We start from the raw sequence: 20,638 nt of genomic DNA, 5'->3' as shown, positions 1-20,638 counted from the left end.
GATCTCTTTCAAGTATTATAGAATTTATTCAGGGTCTGTAGTAGTTTCATAAGGGCTTATTGTCAAAATAAAAATGCAAACTGGGTGTTCTTAAAATAGCAGAAACTTGTTTTCACAGAGGTCTAGAGACCAAAAGGTCAATTTCAAGTTGTTAACAGGATTATACTCCAACCAGGCCAAGAGGGAAAGATCCTAGTATGTTTTTTCCTATTTCTGGTTGTTGCAGGTATGCTTTGGATTATAAATGTGTCAACTCCAAGTTCTGTCTCCATGTTCATATGGTGTTCTGTTGATAAAGCTATCTTCACATCATTTTCCTTCTTCATATATCAGTTGTAAAAGATTAAGGGTCCATCCTACTCCAGTGTGACTTCATATTCACTAATTACATCTTTTTAAATAGATTTTATTTTATTTTATAGAATTCTTACATCATTTTTCATTTTTGCACAATGTATGCATTTTCATTTTGTTTATATTCCCTGTACAATTCCCACCCCCCTATTTTGGCCCTAATCCCTCCTCTCATCATTAGTGTGTCTTGGTTTATAGTATACAATGGAATATTACTCAGCAATCAAAAAAGAAAAAGAAAAACTCATGCAATTTGCAGCAACATGGATGGAGCTGGAAGGGATCATGCTCAGCGAAATAAGCCAGAAATAAGCCAGATGGTCTCACTCATAGAAGGAATTTAGAAATCCTAAATAGGGGACCAGGAAAAAGACTAACTATAATAAAGAAAAAATCAAAATCAACAAGCCACTAATTACATCTTAGTGATGCTAGCTAAGGTCACATTCTGAAGTATACTAAGGGTTAAAGCAACTATTTTGGGGAGTACATGATTCAAGTTATAATAGGGTCCTCTCACATATTTCAGTATAGAAAGCAGTCATTAATATCATTAAATACCTTTACTTCTTTCCTCAGATTTTATTCTTTTTATCCCAGGAGAGCTTTTCTTCATTCAAGACCTCCTTGTGATGGGAGCTACAGATCTGTTTTTGGGAAAGCAAACCCTCTGTTTGATGTGGAGATTGACCTATCTAATAGCCAAATGGTTTTCTTTTTTCAGATCCTTGAAGTCTCATAGAAGAAGATAAAAAGATAAAGAAGCCTTTCTTTTCTTCCTTTTCTCTCTATCTCTCTTTTGACTATATGTAAAAAGTGGGTAAATAAATGTATAAAGTGTATAACAAGGCTAATAGTGTTTCAGACCACTGAAATTCTAAATTACCATCTAGGAAGATATTTAAATTAATACAAAATAATGTAAAACCATAAATTTTGGCAAAGGAAATTTCCAACTACTTAAACATTTGTATCATAATAAACTGGCTAAGTGAATTAGTTCTAAATTACTATTGATTAGGAATTAAATATTTGTTTTTGAAATTCGAAAAGAAGATGATTAATTCACATTCAATAAAACTCAGTTAGTGAGGATACCTCACTGTCAAATCAATAATGTTTCATGACTTACATATTGATAGACACATTGTGAAGGATTAAGGTGAAGCCTGTGGGAGAAGCAATAATTATAACCACCTGGACTAGGCTTTTAATATGTAAATGCTAAACTTTTTAATCTTAATAAACAATTAAAGCCATTATCTATTGCAGTTATTATCTATGACATTTTATCTTCATGTGGCCTCTGATAGATCCTGTTTTACACTCTACTAGCTAATCCAGAGTTCATTTGAATGTGTGGAGCTGTCCTTGGGAGACACACAAAGAAACTACCTACTTTGTAGAAATGTAACCTATAGTGTGGCTAGATAAGCCAGAAGCACACTACTATTTGAATCCTATTTCAAGAAAATGGCATCACTATAAAACAATAGTGTAAAAATTTCAAGATTTATTATATATTTTAAAATCACACGGTTGAAAACATAGACCACCATCCATTTATTGTTTTCCTTATCTCCCTTACACATGAAACAACTGATGCATGGTAGACTCAAAACTTGTTAATTGAATTGAATATCAATCAAAAGGACTGCCTTAAACTAGTGTCACAATGACCAGAAATTTTTTTTTCTAATATCACTGAATAAAACCAGATTTGAGGGATTTTTTGACTGCTTTCATAAAAATATTATATTCATAAGAAGAGATTACTAATAAAAGATTGAAAATTTTCTGCCTGTTATTGATTATAATAATCATATGTTAATCTTCCCCAAATAACATACTTTGATAATGATTTGCATCTGATGGATAATAAATACAAATTCATAATAATTTTATCAAAATATGTAATATAAAAGTTTACAAAGTTGATTAAAATCCTAATGGGATATCAAGAATTCAGTATGTTAAATTTTGTCTAGAGTAAAATATTAATTTATGATTTTGGAGACAAATACTTACAGGCAAAGAAAAAAAAAGACTAGGAACTTTCTGACAAACAGTTAAAAAATTAGCAGTCTTACGAGTTAACAGTTTTAGGGCCTCCCCGGTGGCACAGAGGTTGAGCGCTGGGTTGCGAAGCTGCTCGCAGTCTCTGCAGCGCCTGTTCGATTCCCGGCTGCTCCGGAGGAGGGTCCCACATGGCGCACAGACCTCTCCTGCTGCCCGCTGCTCCCCTCAGCAGTGTACTTCGGTCCCTCTGCCTGCTCTGCTCCCGCTCTGGCTCTGGTGAATTCTCTCACCCTCGGCCCTTCTGACTGTACCCAGTGCGTGTATAAATAAATAAATAAATAAATCTTTAAAAAAAAAAAAGAGTTAACAGTTTTAGAAGGGAGCTAAACAACATAATTCTAGACAAAAGACTATTTTAATATGATCTGTAAATGGCATGCACAGTTTTCTTTATTACATTTCTCTATTACATTTAAACTCTAAATTATAGGATATTTAAGATAATTAAAGTCAGTTTTCAATGAAAATGCATTTGTTTCTGCCATTACATTACAAATAAAACTATCCTTCATCAAACTAACAGGTACTTATTCACATGTAATGATCTAATTTTAATGCATTTTGGAAATATTACCTGTTATAGGGAAGGAAGATAAATTTAATTCTATAACTGTGATTTTCAATTCAATATCCTTTTGATATTATAACCAGAATCAGTCTTGCCAACACTTATATGCTTGGTAGAAAGACACATAACCCATTTAAAACCAAGAAAAGGTATTATTCTAAGACTTAGAGTGAGTCTATGTGTCCTCATCCCAACCTCATGTTCACATCATTTAGAATACTATTGAGTTAGTTTCTATTAAAAACATGTTGGGTGCAGAAATGAAGGAAACTAATATTCTTTATCTTATTTCTACACATCGACTACTAATTATAATTTTTAAATGCTAAAGGACTGTTAGATGTTACAAAATAGATGAAATAAATTAGATAAAATTAAAGATAATAGGAGGTAATGACTAGCACTCCCATATAGCCACAGTCTGACCTGGCTTTGCAAAGCAAGGAACTTTATTATGCATTGTGAGAGAAGGCACCAAAGGTCCCCAAATTTGAAATATATTGCTCTCAATATATCAGACACAGCCATCTACATTCATTCTTTGATTAAAGCAAAACATCTCAGATAAATTATAAAGAAAGCAATACCAAGCCTAGAAAGTCTTTCTCACTGTTTTGTATCATAATAGTCCCAAACTTTCAATACCATTCTATAAAAACTAAAGGTATATATGATACTAATTTAAGTTTCAGTGCTATCAAGCTGTCACCAACCACTGTAGCATGAGTTCTATCCCTGGCCAGGGAACCAACCTGTCTTGCCTGCTGCTCCCCTCAGCAGTGTATTTCAGTAGATCCTTCTGTTCTGCTCTCTACTCTGTCTCTGGTGAATCCTCTCACACCCCACCCCTGCATCTCTGGCCTATACTCCAGTTCTTATATGCATAAAAAAATAAAAAATAAATCTTAAAAAAAACTAATTCTTAACTTAAGTTCCATTCAATTTAAATGAAATACAAATCAAAAGAAAACAAAACAAAAAACTAAACTGAAGAACACAAGGTCCTTCCAACACTCACAATATCAAATGCATTTCAGAAACAATAAGTTGTAAATGAGAATTTATTGTTCTGTGTTAAGGAACAACTCTCTGAATACTGCTAATAATGTACTTGTATATACCTCATAGTAATGAGGTATATCCACTTTTTCAGCTCACATACACAATGATATTTTGCTATTTATAAGCTTATTTATTTAAAAATATATTACATGCTTAATATAGGTGGAGCACTATGAAAAAACAGTACATTTTCCCTAATGGGTTTCTGGTCTACTAATTCTAACCCAACAATTGTTTTATGTTCAGATTATTACAATATTTGAGTATTAATCACATCTTTAATATGGTATTAAAGAAAGAACAGCATTGCTGTTATTCATGGAAAGATTAAAAGAAGGAAGATAGAATGGTGGTTTTATACACCTATTTCCACATTTATAGACGGGCTTGAGTCATTTCCACTACATTAAATATCCATGTACCTCTAATCTAAATAACATTTTATAATATATATTTAGTAGAAAATTAAAGAGATAATAAAGAAAATGTTAAAAGCAACAAAGTATAATAGATTATTTGCAAAGCATAACAGTATTAAAACTGACTTACAACTTAGCAAGGTTGCAGGATATATGGTCACCAGCCAAAAGGGAAAACCATCTAGATATGTGTTAAATCTGGAATGGAGAAGAAAAATATATTATTGCTATATCTCTTCAATGGACTAATGCAACATATTTTTAAAAATGAGCTAATTATATATAAGAGAGCACGCATGAATCTCAAAATAATTATAAAACACATACAATTATGAAGTAATCCAGATCAAAAGAGTACATATAGTAAATTTCCTTTTGTCTATATTTTTAGAAAAATGCAAACCCATACCCAGTGACAAGAAGTTGATTGGTGGTTGTCTTGAAATGAGTGGAGTGTGAAGTAACACAGGGGGAATTGAGTAAACTTTTCATTTTGATGGATTTATTCACTATTTGGTTGCAGTAACAGTTTTCTATATGCATGCATATGCCAAACTTATCCAAGTATACGATGCAGTACATGTTATTTGTATTCCAATTATACCATAATGAAGATATTTTTAAAATGTGGCTGAGATTATTTCAAAATATTTTCCAGCTGTTAGAGAAAAAAAGGTGGAAATGAACAAATTGACATAAACACACACAGGTGATAGTTGTTAGCTGGAGAATTTCTGAGAGAGCAGTGTGAACACCACAGTGTGGTCTCCAAGGAAGGGGCAAATACCTGCCTGGGAGAGTTAAGGGAGGAATCCTTGACTGACTAATGAAAATTTATTATTATTTTGGTTTCACTTTCCAATCTATCACTTGAATCCTAAAAAAAAAAATATGGAAGGAGACAAGGCACAAATAAAAGCTTTGAAACATACTGAATTATTTTACATAAGGCAATGATTCTTAGTGAGGTCAGTCTTACCCTTAGGAACAGTTTTTGTAATCTAATGAGGAGAAGGATGCTTGGTTTTTATATTGACTTGGAAAGTGCAATTGAGATATAGTAGATAAGACTAGGGTCTCCAGGCACCTTGCAAAGATAGGAAAGTAAAATCAAACAGATAAAATCAAAGTTACTAATATGGCATTTTTTATTCCATCTATTTATCTCTGTGTATGTCTGGCTGTCTATCATCTATCTTCTATCTATCTATCTATCTATCTATCTATCTATCTATCTATCTATCATCTATCTATCTATCTATCTATCTATCTATCTATCTATCTATCTATCTATTTCCCTCTCTCTCTCTCTCTCTCTCTCTCTCTCTCTCTAATGTGATCTTAGGCACTTCTTTGTCTTCTAGATTCCTTACTTATAAACATATCCTACTTCACAGTGTTGCTTGGAAGATTAAATGAGGTGATAAGTAAGATTTTAGAAAAATAACATATTGTTCACTAAATTTTAGCTAAGATTGTCCCTCATGCAAAATTTGGTTTATCGAAGGGAAAATATGAAAGGGTAAATGATAGGCAGTCCCCACCATATAGCCACCTTTCCTTGTGAGATGGTATATAATTTATCACTTTCAAATAGTTATAACTTTAAAAAAATATTACTTTTTCTCTAAAAACAGAGGAAGGGAAATTAACCTACAATCATGCAAACAAGCAAACAAAAGTTATTCCACAAATGGGACTAAGTTAGAACTTTTACATCATCACAACCATAAATTAAAGCAAATCCTCTCTTATTTATGTCTATTGGAAAATAAAGAATTGTTTGCTAAAAATTCTATGCTGACATTGCATGAATGGTTAAGAGAAGAAGGGAGTTAATGTTTATCTGTAACATAAAAATAATCAAGTAGGGCCTCCCTGGTGGCACGGCAGGTTGAGCGCAGCACTGTGAAACTGTCCACAGCCTCTGCAGCGAGGGTTCGATTCCCAGCTGGCCAGGGAGAGTCCCACAGGGCATGGCAGACCTCTCCTGTCTCGCCCGCTGCTCCCCTCAGCAGTGCTTTTGGTATGTCTGCCTGTTCTGTTCCCCACTCTGTCTCTGGTGAATTCTCTCACCCTCCCATGCCTCTGGCCTGTACCCCAGCTATTGTATAAATAAAAAATAAATCTTAAAAAAAATAATAAAATAAACAGCAGCCCTGTCCTGTTTTGCCCTCTGCTTCTCTTAGCGGTGTATGTCAATAAATTCACGTTTTCTGTTCTCCACTCTGTCTCTGGTGAATTCTTTTACCGCTTGCACCTCTGGCCTATATCCCAGTTCCTCCCCACAACAATTATCCTACGCTGTCATTACTTTAGTGTGTTTTTGAAAAATGATCAAGTAAGATAACTTACAGTTGGCAAAATATGCCTTGTTAGTTTTATGGTATAAAATAATAAGGAAGACTTTTATTAACTTCAAAATGACTTCTTCATATCAAGAAAACTATATAAAACATAAAGTAGATAACTCAAATCTTAGCAATAGTATTGAAAAAGTAAATATCTCATAAAACAAATAGCACCCTATTTGGAAATCCAAGCTGCTGATACCATTGATGCAAATTTAGGAAGCAAAACTAAAAATTATGTTTTTTTGGTTTCTTTTTTAATGTTGGTAAGACAGTCTATCTGCCGGTTGGAACCCAATAATATCAAACTAATACAGCTAAATGTTTAGATTTTCTAGAAGTCTTTAGTGGGACCTCCCTGGTGGTACAGGCAGTTGAGCTCAGTGCTGTGAGGCTGTCCGCAGCCTCTGCAGAGGGGCTCAATCCCGGCTGGCCTGGGAGATACACACATGGTGCAGCAGACCTCCCCTGTCTCACCCGCTGCTCACCTCAGCAGTGTATTTCAGTCAGTCTGCTTGTTCTGTTTCCCGCTCTGTCTCTGGTGGATCCTCTCACTCTCACATGCATTTGGCCTGTAGCCCAGTTCTTGTATGCATGAATAAATAAACCTTTTGAAAAAAAGGGGAAAAAAAGAAAAATCTTTATTGTATAAAGATAGTGGCTGAGCTCTTGAGTCAGGCATTGTAAATCACCATTTGGTTCATGCAATTCTATTAATTAATACCTATGGAATGCTATGGGTCTGTGCCTGATAGGAAGCATAAGAATTCTCAAGTTATTATGCTTATTTCAAAATGACTAAAGGATATTGCAAAATGGAGAATTGTGTTTACTTTTAAGATAGACCAAAAAAGCTACATAGACTGTAGAAATACTTCAAATAAGAGACTTTAACTCCAGGACAAAAGAGATTCATTCATCTGAATGATACTGGCAAGGGTATGGAAAATGGTCATTCTATACCTTGACATGATTTCTAATATGGCAATGTGCATTAATTAATGATTTATCATTTAATAAAGTTACTGCTACAAACACGCAAAGATTTTTAGCATACATACATACAGATAAACATATATAATTAAAACACATCCTTTCTAGAGAATGGTCAGTTCATTTAAAGTTATTTTTTTGAACAGAGTTAAATGCAATATAGTGAAAACTACTCTCTTTCAAGTGAATTAGTTTAAGAATATTATCTACCATTGTTGAATCGTTATGGCTTAGGCATTTAACCGTAAGTTAAGAGAATATCAAAACTAAATAGATGCTTAAACATTGATTGGAAATGTTGAAAACTTGTCAATTTTTTTTATTGGACCACAAATTATGTATTCACCAAATATTACCATCTATGGAGTAATGACTCATAACAGCTATCCATATAGGTCCAATTTAAACTACTGTACAGTTTGTGCTTATGTTAAAATTGTATATTTAACTAAAAAGAAAAGTAAAAGGAGGAAATTGAAGACAAAATAAGAATAAAATATACATGTAATATACTCAAATTCTTGATGAGTTATTTGAAAGCCCATTGAAATATACTTCCTACTTTTGTGAATATTGAAAATTTTCACAGCAAATTTAAAACATTATAGATGAACTTAAATAAGGTGAGTATCATAGCCTAAAAAGCTTTTAAGTGCAAAGAAGATTACAATTATGTCATTATCATACACTACAATTTTTCACTGCATACACATAATGTCTTTGCTTGGGATATTTTAGGTGACTCTTGTGGTCTAATTAAATACTTTCTGCTTAAATCGATGTATATATCTTCAAATTATGCTTCTAAAGAAGCAAAAAAAAAAAACCTCTCCATTAATTCTTGTTTTAGTATATAGGGGGATTGAAAGCATTTGCCAGTCTTTATTTTCAAATAATACTTTTCTACATTTTCTTATGCATTTTCTCAAGGTCATTATCAACAGTGAGTGATTTACTAGATGACAACATAAACTGATTAAGGTCTAATTTCCCTCAGTCTGAGATTCCATACTTTCATAAAGAAATATTTTTTACTAATTAATTTCTTGTTTTAAAATTTGGTTACAACATTTTTCTACTAAATTAACTAAAAAGTTAATATTTTCCTGTATAATTCTTATACTCAACTAGTCCTCTATTTTATTTCCTGAGTACTTTAATTCAATAAAGCATGATCCTGGAGAGTGTGAATAAACACTATGGCTTTAAGAGTAAGCATATTTTTTATGACATTTATGCCACTATCCTATTTTACTTAAAAACGGTCAATTGAAAAAATATTGACAGAAATTTGACCCAGTACTAATAATGACTAATCTTATCTGAAATGTCCTAGATAGATGCAGGTAAAAATTGATAGCCTTAGAAATTCACACATGCAAGCACACTTGTGTGCACACATACGCAATCACACACACATAGATAAGAAGCACATACCTAGGAACTCGGGGTTTGACTCAGTAAACAGACTAATTTGCATCACTAAGCAGATATTGAGGCAAAATCACAAATAATTTTTAGACTGACATTGATAATAAATATTCAGATGAGGGCCTCCCCGGTGGCGCAGCGGTTGAGCGCTGGGTTGCGAAGCTGCCCGCAGCCTCTGCAGCGCCGGTTCGATCCCCGGCTGCTCCCCGGCCACCGGAGGAGGGTCCCGTATGGCACGCAGACCTCTCCTGCCGCCCGCTGCTCCCCTTAGCAGTGAACTTCATCAGTCTGCTTGCTCTGCTCTCTGCTCTGACCCTGGTGAATTCTCTCACCCTCCTGTGCTTCTGACTGTACCCAGTGCTTGTATAAATAAATAAATAAATATTGTATAAATAAATGAAAATGAAATCTTTAAAAAATAAATAAATAAATAAATAAATAAATAAATATTCAGATGAAAAAGATCTGGATTAGGACCTCCCTGGTGGCCTAGGGGTTAAATCTCAGCATTATCACATATGGCACAGCAGACCTCTCCTGTCTCACCCGCTGCTCCCCTCAGCAGTGGATTTCAGTCGATCTGCCTATTCTGCTCCCCACTCTGTCTCTAGTGAATCCTCTCACCACCCATCCGCATCTCTGACCTAAACCACAGTTCTATGCAAAAAATAAATACAATTTAAAAAAGGAAACCAGCTGGATTAGAGAGTGGTAGAAAAAACTAGGGAAGCTTCAAAAATTTGTAGTTGTTTCTCCAACATTTCTGAGATCTAATATTAAAATGCACCACATTCCTCTCTGTGTATGAGGTACATCAGGCCTAAGTATATTTGGGTTTTCTTATCAAATCAGTATGACATAGGAATCTCTCTTTTCTAGCACAAATTATTTAATTTAATGATTCATGATAACTTCAGATCTTTTTCTATTATTTGATTAATACAGTATCATAGCAATAAGATGAAGGTGAAAATCATGATGGATATATCAGAATTTTATCATTTTGACTGTATTTGAAACCCAAATAAAATATGCTTAGTATGATCAGGCTCTCATTACCTGTATTATTTCCATCCTCCATGAAATATAATTGAAAGTTAGTATAGGTTATTATAAGATGAAAGCATGTCTTCATTTATCATTGTCTATCTTCTCCCTGTGCATAGATTTTTTCCTGAAATCTATCAGCTCTATATTAGAAGCTCTTCAACCAAGTTGAATTGAATAAATCATCTATAAAATTTGATGGAAAATGTCACAACTGAATTTTTGATCTAATATTGAAAAAAATGTAGGTTTTTAGCAGTAAATTATATTGGAAATGGCATCAGAATGGAAGTTTTCTAATATAGTTTTTTTGGTAAAACACATTTTAGGAAATGAAATAAATCAAACATTGAGACTATTCAGTAAGTATTTTAAAATAAATTTATATGAATAATTTTCAATTTAAGGAATGGAGAATAGTGCTGGATAAATGTGTGACAATACATTTCCAAGTTTCAGTCAATTCACCTGATGAAAATTTCTATTGGATACAGCAATCATTTCTCCTTCAAGTTTTGTTACCCATGGCTGATATTTCTAATTAATTATAGCATTTTCCCCTAAAAGTACATTTTAAACTTCAGAATCTTTTTTAATATAGTTCTTTTTTTTTTGCCAGTTATTGTGAAATTGAGAATTGGCATTAAACAGGAAAACCATTTGCCATGCTTAGCCTTATGCCAAAGAAATGCAAATGAGGAAATGAAAATGTAATATTCACATAAGCACAGAGGTCTTACAAGCTTGATTTTGCAATGGTGCAAATTCCAGGTCAGCATTCCAACTATAATTCTTACTACTTAAGGATATATAACAATGAGATGATTACTATTAGTAAACAGAAATATTACTATAAAATAGGAGAGCAGATATGATTTTATTTGGGCAGAACACACTGTTATTTTCTCACTGAGAAGAGAACTTTGGCAGAATACTTACTACACACCTATGTGTGAACACACACATACACATACACACAGAGTTCTTTATTATAGTCCACACTTCAGGGAGACCAAAACTGTGAACACATTTCCCTTCCCCAATAATATACCTGAGACCAAAGATCCATTTACATGATCTATAAAATACAGTGCATTTGGTTGAATAATATGAATCACCAGGCTAAACTAGTTCTATTGACTTGGAGGTTGCCGACATTACGGTTATTGAGTCACTTACCGGATTAAAAAAAAGAAAAAAAAATAGAAAGATAGTAATGCATTAAAGCAAGTGACACGTAGCTTCCAGATAGCCTCTCTGTTACTTTAAGAGAGCAATACTTCACCTCAACTCCACTTAACAAAGTGGTTCAGTAAAAAGAATAGTCTCAAGTATAGAACTGTGAAAAGTCACAAGGAATAAGAGAAGAGTATGACAAAGGTTTATAAGGAGAAACTGTAGAATAAATATCACATAATTTGAAGAACAGTGTTTTTTATTTTATTTATTTTTATTATTTTTTAATTTTATATATTTTTACATCATTTTTCACTTTTGCACAATGTATACATTTTCATCTTGGTTATAGTCCTCATACAATTCCCACCCCTGCCCCTTGTTTTGATCCTACTTCCTCTTCCCCCTCCCCCACCCCATAGTGTGTCTCTGGTTTATAGGGACTGGATCAAGAAGATGTGATACATACACACAATGGAATATTACTCAGCAATCAAAAAAGATAAACTCATGCAATTTGCAGCAACAATTCCAAATTGCAGCTGGAAAGGATCATGCTCAGCGAAATAAGCCAGAAAGAAAAAGAAAAATGCTGGATGGTCTCACTCATAGCAGGAATTTAGAGAACCCAAATAAGGGACCAGAAAAAAGACTAATTATAATAAAGAAAAAATCAAAATCAACAAGCAACTATAAACCAGAACAATATGTTTTAAGAGATAAATGAAAATGTATCAAAATAATGCTTGATGTTACATATATATTTTTCCTTGGAATATCAGAAAAGATTTATTGAAACAATTTCACAACCTTTTCTTTTGAAGCAATTATTTTTATATTTCACTTCTTTTTTGACCTGGTTATGTATTTGTTTTTGAGGTAACTTTGGTTTACAGCACTGTATAGGATGTAGAGGTACAGGTACAGGTGCGCACCTCCTCAGTTGTCTGTCCCCACACCCCAACAAGGCCCTCCCACATTCCTCCATCATAGTGCACTGAGTTCTCAACAATCTTTGTTCTTCACCGTCCATCCCCCCACAACCCCCAACTCCCACCCAGTATTCTCAATATCCTCAATTTCATAGTAGGGTTTTTTTCTGATTTTGTTTTATATGACTCAAACAAAAAAGTTTCTTTTTTTTTGCATCTTAATTATCTCTATTTGTTAAATATATTTTACATCATTTTTCATTTTTATGCAATGTATGCATTTTCATCTTGGTTGTAGTCCCCTTGATAGTCCCACTACCCATTAACCCGTGAACTATCACCATGGTCCCTTGTGCTCTTCCCACCCTTGTTTTGATCTTACACCCTTCTCCCCTACCCCTGCAGTATATCTCTGGTTTATAGTTGCCTGTTGATTTTGATTTTTACTTTATTATAATTAGTATTTTCCCTGATCCCTTATTTGCATCCTCTGCATTCCTGCTATAAGTGAGAACAACTGGTATTTTTATTTCTTTATATTCCACATATGAGTGAAACAATTCAACTCTTTGATTTTCCCTCACACAACCTATTTTCAAGAGTTTCCATGTAGAGTCTGTAGTGTTCCTTTTATCATACCCCCTTGCCCACCTGCCATTCCCACTGCAATAATCTTAATCAGACTTTTATTAATTATAGTTAATATTGATTATTAATTTTTCTGTGTGGAGTCACTGTAAAGATTCTATTCTCACAAGGCCTGTTGTTAGGCTGTTATTTATTGGAAGGGAGTGTCTGTCCAGAACTGCACTTAGATGTTTTATACACATTATTTTTCATTGTAACAACATTCCACAAGAAAAAATTTACCAGTCAGATTAAGACATAAGGAAATTGAGGCCAAATTTCTTCAATTTACATAGTTAGAGCTAAAGCACGGGCATACTCAATTCCAATTTTCTATGCTACATCTTTCTCTTTTTATCCTCTTTGATCATTTTACTTTCATATTCAAAATAACATACAAGCTCCTACTGCCTCACAAATTACATCCAAACTCATTAGCCTATTATTCTAATGTTCCTTGATTTGGTCTCAGTGTAACCATCTAACTTTATTTCTGTTCCTTGCATACACATTCAATTCAAATCAAACAGTCACTGTAATTCAACATACTCCACAGTGTCTTCTTCCATCTTGGTGTGCTCAGATCTAATTAATTGAGGTAAATTTTCTTAAGATTATCCCTATTAATTTCAGAGATTTTTTTTTCTTTAAAGGATCTTATTTCTACACTATAATCTTCACCAATGGTACTTATATAATTTTATATGTTTGGGTATTATTTACTACAGTAATGCTATGTTCTTCAAAATAGAAACCATAGCATGACATATTCCTTATTTTGTTAGTAATTCAAGTACAGATTTGGAACTCCATAGAGATTTCAATAGTGCCACAATTTTATTCCCACCAATAGTGCCCAGAGGTTTCAACTTCCCCTTAGCCTTGTCAACAGTTAATATTTTTATTTGTATTTTGATATTATAGCAATTGTAAGGTGATTTCTTAGAGTGATTTTGGTTTGCATTTCCTTGGTTAGTGATGGTGAGTATCCTTTCTCATGAGCCTGAGGGCCATTTGTAAGTTATATTTAGAGAAATGTATACTCAAATCTTTTGACCATTTTAAAATTCTAGTTATATGTTTGTGTGTGGTTTTTTTTTTTTTTTTTTGCTATTGAATTTTCGGAGTCCCAATATATTTTTGAAATTACTCCCTTATCAGATATATGGTTTGTAAATATTTTATTCCATTCCCTAAGTGGTATTTTTACTCCCTTTGTTGTTTCTTTTTCTGTTTAGAACCTTTTAGTTTGATATAGTTCTATTATCTATTTTTGATTTGTTGCCTATGCTTTTGGTGTCATATCTGAGATCAAAGTTGAGAGATTTTCCCCTACATATTCTTTTAGAAGTTTTTACACAGTTTCAGATTTTATATTCAAATATTTAGTTCATTTTGAGATATTTTTGTGTATGGTGAAAATAAAAGTTTAAATAACTATTTATATTTTAATTTTTATCAGCAGGTACTCCTTCAGCAACATCTTCTTTAGAGCAGGCTGGGTTTTGTTATTAGAGTATTTTCTTGTTTTTTTTTTTTATTGCTTTAGTTAATATGTATTCTAATTATGTCAGTTATAAATGTTTTCACCATTTTCCAAAACAGAAAATCTTGCAATTTGTTGAAATAACAGATGATTTAACTTATCTATGAAATACAGAGAATTTTTTTTAAAGAAAGTGATAAAACTAAGCCAAAACAAGCCCTAGAAAAATAATTGCAAAGTTGAGCCTACTAGAGGGAAAGAATGGACGGTGGAGGTGGGACAGTGGGAGATGGGTGCCCAATGGTCTATGTTAAAGGACTATCGGTGCTTTCTTTGGGGTATGTGGTGGCATACAGCTGAGGAGCATAGGGATTCCCCTAATCTTATAGAGTGTTGTAAAACAAGGTTGCTTCAGAAAGATAAATAAATAAATGGCAATATTATCTAATTCTACACTGCCTGCAAGCAATCCACTTTATATACCATGCAACAGACAAAATAGATTTCAGAGCAAAGACTATTACTGCTGATAAAGTGGTATAATTCATAAATGGTAAAATGTAACATTCATCAAGAAGACAGAACAATCCTAAATAATTATGCACCTGAGAATAAAACATTAGATTACATAAGAGTAGAAACTGTGCAAACATAAGGAGAAAACATTAATCCACAAGCATAACTGTCTAAAACAGCAAGATTCCCAGGGCTTCCCCTGGTGGTGCAGTGGTTGAGCGCTGGGCTGAGAAGCTGCCCACAACTCTGCAGCTCCAGTTCAATCCCCGGCTGCCTGCGAGGGTCCCACATGGCTCTCAGACCTCTCCTGCCCCACCCACCGCTCCCCTCAGCAGTGTAATTTCATCAGTCTGCCTGCTCTGTTCCCTGCTCTGGCTCTGGTGAATTCTATCACCCCCCCATGCTTCTGACTATACCCAGTGCTTGCATAAATAAATAAAAATAAATAAATAAATAAACAAACAAACAAATAAATAAATAAAAACAAGATTCCCCGATGTCTGTTTGTCTGTTTTCTGTCTTTTCCCTTCAATTAGTCCTGATTCCAGCTCATGTGATTACAATTCTCAGACCTCCATGATTAATTCTGAGACTTATACTTGAAGCTGTGACTGGTGCTTGATCAGAAATTTTAAGACTGTGTCCGATAGCAGTCTTTGCTGTTTAGAATAACATTTATGTGAATGTGTGAATCTAACACTTACATTTTTCATTAATCTCCTGCCACTTCTTATTGAGTGCTGCTTATTGGAGACTTAAATTCTGTTTGCTAATGTGCCTGGATTTACCCGATTAATCATGAGTGGAAGAGTCACTATGTGTGTCTCCTCTTGTGCAGTGTTCCGTGGACAGCATGTCCTAGATTGTGGCAGTGTCTTCAAACGAGGGTCTGAAATAAAGAGGTGAGCAAATAGCACCACAATGGTAGCACAATGGACACTGATTGGTGGTTTTAAGTCTCTTGTTTGTCACTTCAGCATTAATGTGACTATGTCATCAGACACAGTGCCTGTATTGCATATGAGAAGTTTAAATGTTATTGCTTTCAGAGAAAAGAATGCAATTAACTAGATTATAACATTCTTTGCTTCAAGTGTTGTAAAGATAACTGATGTTAATGAGGATCAAAATAGTCATTCCTCAGTGATCATCAGGAGTCGAATTCTGGTCATCCCATGCTACTAATATTAATGTAGAAAAGTGAAGCCGATGAACCTATTAAACATATTGAAACAGCAATAGTTTCTAAATAGATGAGTAACATTATGTGCTAATTCATCAAGACTCTCATTCTGGTAAGTTTAATTAAGCATTCTTTCACTTAAAATATACACAATTCCACTTACTCTTGCAATTTCTGATGCACAATGCAAATTAACTTTCAACGAAACAAGAGCTAATAAGTTACTTCTCTAAGTATTTGCTTTCATATCAATAGATGTTTTAGTTTCGAAACGTCCATTGTACTTAAAAAAATATCATTCATGATTAGAGAATGCTTACAGTTTTTAAAATTCTCAATTGTTCCCCAAATCACAATTCAAGTTGTCTTTTCAAAATACAAAAGAAAATGAATAAAAGCTGTGAAGTTCATATACAAATGGAAATAATGGCAGAGACAGAAGAGAGCATGAAGTAGAAAAACAAAAATAATGTAAAAGCAATAAAGTGTGGGAATTGAGTAAATGAAACTACTTTCATTGCAGAATGCCTGGTAAATGGCTTATTTGTAAAATATGTGTTGAAGGACTATTTGGATTACATTTACAGTTTATTCCCCCTTCCATCTTTAAACACTGCACTGATGGTAGTTCAGGCAGAGTGCCCAGAACTTTTCTGGAAAAGAAGGGATTTTCTACAAGTATGATTTTTTAAATAGAAATTTATGTCTACTGTTAGGTACTCTTTATACTATTAAAAAGAAATTTTTTGTTTATGTATGTATTTTTTCAATTAGACCAAAACAGGAGCTGTTTTATATATTTGCTGATATTCTCAGAATTTAGCACAGTATGTATGTAGCAAGGTAGCTGTTTACTAAGAATGTCAAGATTTCTCTGCTTTTCTGGACATCAAAGGTATAGGTTCATGTGAATTTGCTTCACTTTTCACAGCATTGGATGAGTTAGAAATGGTAAAGAAGTAGAGTTCAAACTCTTTAAGTATACCTCTATAACTACTTTTAGGTTTTCAATATAATAATAAAAAAATTCAAACTTTTTTGCATGAGCTGCTTTCCCACTTATTGGTATATGTGTTTAACTTGTCACTAGCATATCCTATTTTTCAACTTATTATTCCATAAATCAGGATCAAATTTTGAATACAAAATTGATTGAGTTTTTAACAAGCCATTGCATTAAGGTACAATTACATCTTCTGTGGTAATTTTCTTACTTGCTAATTTCTCTTGGAGAGATTAAAACCCCCTTTCTTTTCATACTGAATGTAATTTTGCAGGGATATATATGAAATATATGTATATATATATATATATATATATATCAGAAATTTCCTGGTCTTCCTATAACTAAAGCATAAAGCATTGACATCTAAAATTGACAGTTACAATTAGAGACAAATACTTAAGTATCAGCATAGTTAAGTAAATACAAACTGGAAAGGTAAATGGACTATCCGAAGTGTGAGCAAAAAGACATGGTATATAAGAATTATGAGGAGGATAATTTTCAAGCACAGCTGAATACAGAATTGATGACTTTGGATATTGTGAAAAACAAAATGACTTCTTTTGAGAATTGTGGAAGCAACTGGACATAGTGTTGTTTAAAGAATTTTCATGATATGCTTCATAATAAATGTGCAAGTAGAATTCTAAATAAAGCTGAGAGTTAGGAAAGAAGAAATATTCTTGAAGTGATCCCATGTGAGCGGAACTTGAGTAATAGCAGAATATTCAATACAGCTTTCTTATGGGATGGTAGCTTTTTAAAAGATTTGAGAACATAAGTCTTAGGGAAAACTTGGGGCATATGCAAAGACTGCAGAGTCTCTCCAGATCCTTAACAATTCTGGTAGCATAGTAGATTATATCAAGTGAGCAAAATGGAGGAGTAAAGTCTTCCTATTTTTGAAGGATTTACTAAATATATGTATGTGTGCGTGTGTCACCACTGCACATATGGATGTTTTTAAATGTGCAAGTTCACATACCTGCATATGTATATACACATATATATGTGTATGTATATATATATAGATGTCAAAGTGCACAAAATATGAATGTTTATGAATTGTAAGCTAACTAAACATCATGAAAAATAAAAGAGAAAAGCAACATATGAGTCCTATGACATGGTTCTATTTTGATTCCTTTACCCTATTCAAATATCCTTTTCCAAGAGGCATTTTCAATTATTTAAAAATAGCAGCTTCATTAAAGATTTTTCTCACCCATTGAGATATCCAAACTAAACATAAAATTTCAAATTTAAATTAGCTACAATGTCTTAACTCTCTTTTAATTCATTCAAGTTTTTCCTTATCTTTGTAGTGATGCATTCTGATGTCTTTCTGCTGCACATATTTCTAAAATTACAATTTACTAAAAGCTTAAAAATCTGGCATTTTTAGCATTTAGCATTTTAGAACCCCTGATAAAATATTTCAAACTGATTTTGAACATTATGGAGAAACAATTGAAAGGACATATTGTGAAAAAAATATTATTTTAGGGCACAATTTGGTTTTAAATATATCTTTTGGAAGATTGCAACATTTCTAAAATATAATTAATGATGACAATAATACAAAGTATTACTGCTATGCTGAAGTACTGTTTAAAATTTTTGGGCCTCCCCTGGTGGAGCAGCTGTTGCCCGCTGGGCTGCTAGGCTGCAGCACCCATTCGATCCCCGGCTGCTGGCGAGGGTCCCACATGGCTCACAGACCTCTCCTGCTGTGCCCCCTGCTCCCCTCAGCAGTGTATTTCATCAATCTGCCTGTTCTGTTCTCCGGTCTGGCTCTGGTGAATTCTCAGCAATTTTATCTCAGCAATTTTATCAGTATTTAAGTACAATTATAGTTAGTATTTAGATTTCAAAATATAACATTTTGGATATAATTATAAGTTTGAGTTTGTTCTACAACCTATTGCAAATTATTACCCATCCTTGTATTCTTAAATTTCTTTAAAAAACATATGACCCCATCATATTCTTTAATTTTTATGTAATAAGTAACACCTTCATCATTGATGTTTTTAAACTTAAAACACAATTTCTAGTAATCCCTGCTGCTCCATCTTTAACAAAGATTTTTCAAAAACTTGATTTTTGATTTTATGAATTCAATACAAAAATCAAACACTAATAACTAATGTAACTGATTTTTTTCTGGAGTATCTGTTACCAACGTAAAAATGATCATTTAACTGCTTGCAAATTCTTCTTTTGTACAAGAAACCAACACATTAGTAATCATTGTTTCATATTTATATGTGCAGAGGAAATCTGGAAATGGATGAACACTAATCAGCTTCTGTCTATGATTTTAATTAATTTGTTAGTTTTGTTTAGATTTTAGCTTTTATTTATTGACTTTTTATTATTGAGGTAATATTGATTTATAACACTATATGAATTAGGGGGTAGGGTCACACCTCTTCAGATATATGTCACCACACTACCCTCACCACCAAAACATCCGTATTGGGCCCGCTCACTACTTTGTTAATCAACTCCATCCTCCTCTTCCAGTAGGCTGAGCTATGAAGTCATATTTCTAAGGTTAGTTTTGGTTTAGATTTTTGTTTTGTTTTTCAGGTTAGCTTTTTACCCTTTGTTTCTCTATAGTCCACATGTAAATTAAACCATCTGGTGTTTCTTTCCCCTTCTGACTTATTTCACTTTGCATCATCCCTTGCAGATCCAGCCATGTGACAAGTGGCAAGATTTCATCTTTCTTTTTTTTTTTTTAAATTTCTGATTAGTATTTCATCCTGTATATGTACCACATATTTTTGACTCACTGATCTGTCATAGGGCAATTTAGATTGGTGGTCAAGGGAGGTGGATAAATGGGTGAAGGTGATCAAAAGGTAAAGACTTCCAGCTGCAAAATAAATTAGGTAAGGAGATGCAGTATGCAGCATGGAGACTGATATATGTCACCACACTACCCTCACCACCAAAACATCCATATTGGGCCCGCTCACTACTTTGTTAATCAACTCCATCCTCCTCTTCCAGTAGGCTGAGCTATGAAGTCATATTTCTAAGGTTAGTTTTGGTTTAGATTTTTGTTTTGTTTTTCAGGTTAGCTTTTTACCCTTTGTTTCTCTATAGTCCACATGTAAATTAAACCATCTGGTGTTTCTTTCCCCTTCTGACTTATTTCACTTTGCATCATCCCTTGCAGATCCAGCCATGTGACAAGTGGCAAGATTTCATCTTTCTTTTTTTTTTTTAAATTTCTGATTAGTATTTCATCCTGTATATGTACCACATATTTTTGACTCACTGATCTGTCATAGGGCAATTTAGATTGGTGGTCAAGGGAGGTGGATAAATGGGTGAAGGTGATCAAAAGGTAAAGACTTCCAGCTGCAAAATAAATTAGGTAAGGAGATGCAGTAT

The sequence above is a fragment of the Talpa europaea genome (genome assembly GCF_964194135.1).
Source record: "Talpa europaea genome assembly, chromosome: 15".
NCBI classification, from domain to species: domain Eukaryota; kingdom Metazoa; phylum Chordata; class Mammalia; order Eulipotyphla; family Talpidae; genus Talpa; species Talpa europaea.
Note: the sequence above shows the minus strand (reverse complement) of the source record.